We start from the raw sequence: 1,345 nt of genomic DNA, 5'->3' as shown, positions 1-1,345 counted from the left end.
AAAAGCTCTAAATTAATTAATTTTAAAAAAGATAATAGAATTTTTCCATGAACTTTTTGTAGCAGCTTCATAGGATAAACACTGGACTTCATGGTCAATTCAAACCCCAAGTTCAGTTTGAAACACAGGTCGGCAGTTCAAACCCACCAGCTACTCCACAGAAACTCTATACAGGATCTCTAAGTTGGAACCAACTGGACTGCACTTAACAATAGCAGCAACAAGTAAACTCTAAGTTCTCTGAATGGAGAAAGAAACCTTCCTATAAGATTTGATACATACTCATTCATTTTCTGAGTTCTTCAAATGTAGCCCTCTTCAGCACATAGAATACTTAATTCACTGTTTTTGCTGTTATGTAGCAGAACAACAACAACAACATATATCGCTACTTCATAACAAGAGCTTGATACTTATTAACTTTTTTTTTTTTTTTTTTGCCAAAGCTGGTGATGTTTGACAAGGAGACCATTGGGAAAGATTTACTAAACTTAGTACTTTATTAGAAAGAGTTTTAAAAGTCCCCTCCCTCTTCCTGTCCTAGATCATTTGGTTGTTGTCCTGGTTCACCATTGCCAGATAATTCTCACACATCTTTACTTTATCCAATTACCCATAAAGAATTCTTTATCCAATTACCCAAGACTCTATTCTGGACTTCTCTCTCCTCACTATCTCCTGACTCTCTCCCATTCTCAAAGCAAAGTATTGGCTATTCCTTGGATATACCCTGAGTTTTCTGTCTTGGCCTACCTTCCCCACCCTGAGTTCAGACTGCTGCTTCTCATCTCCACTGGTTCCAATTCTGCCAGCTATTATTATTCATGATTCTGTTCAATACAATGCTTTCAGAAAGCATTCCCATCTAGAGACAATGAAGTCTCCCTCATGGATGGTAAGAACTCAGTTAATTTTTAAAGCATGTGACTTTTCTTTCCCTCTAGATATTAAGTTTAAGAAATTATAACAAGTATAGAATTATGTGTGACTGATTCTTCAGGTGAATTCAACAAAGACTGACTTTCTACCTACTATGTAAGACAATGTCAAGTATGAAAATGAATGACATCTCTGCTATCAACAAGTTTCAATATTACTCCTTTAAAATGCTCTTATGTGAAGAAACAATAATTTCCTAAATGTTTACTAATAGCAGTTCCATTCATTCGGAGAAAAAGGCAGTGATGATTCCTATTGAAGTCAACTTCTCCCTGAATATCCAAAACAAAGCAAGGGCTTTGAACATCACCTTTTTCCTCCATGGCTTTACTTGTTCTGGAGCTGTATTCAATGGAATTTCAGAGCTGAAAAAAAGGTTTTTGAGGGATGATTTAGTCTCCTCTAC

Source organism: Chrysochloris asiatica, unplaced genomic scaffold (genome assembly GCF_000296735.1).
Source record: "Chrysochloris asiatica unplaced genomic scaffold, ChrAsi1.0 scaffold00163, whole genome shotgun sequence".
In the NCBI taxonomy this organism is placed as follows: domain Eukaryota; kingdom Metazoa; phylum Chordata; class Mammalia; order Afrosoricida; family Chrysochloridae; genus Chrysochloris; species Chrysochloris asiatica.
This window is presented reverse-complemented; position numbering follows the sequence as displayed.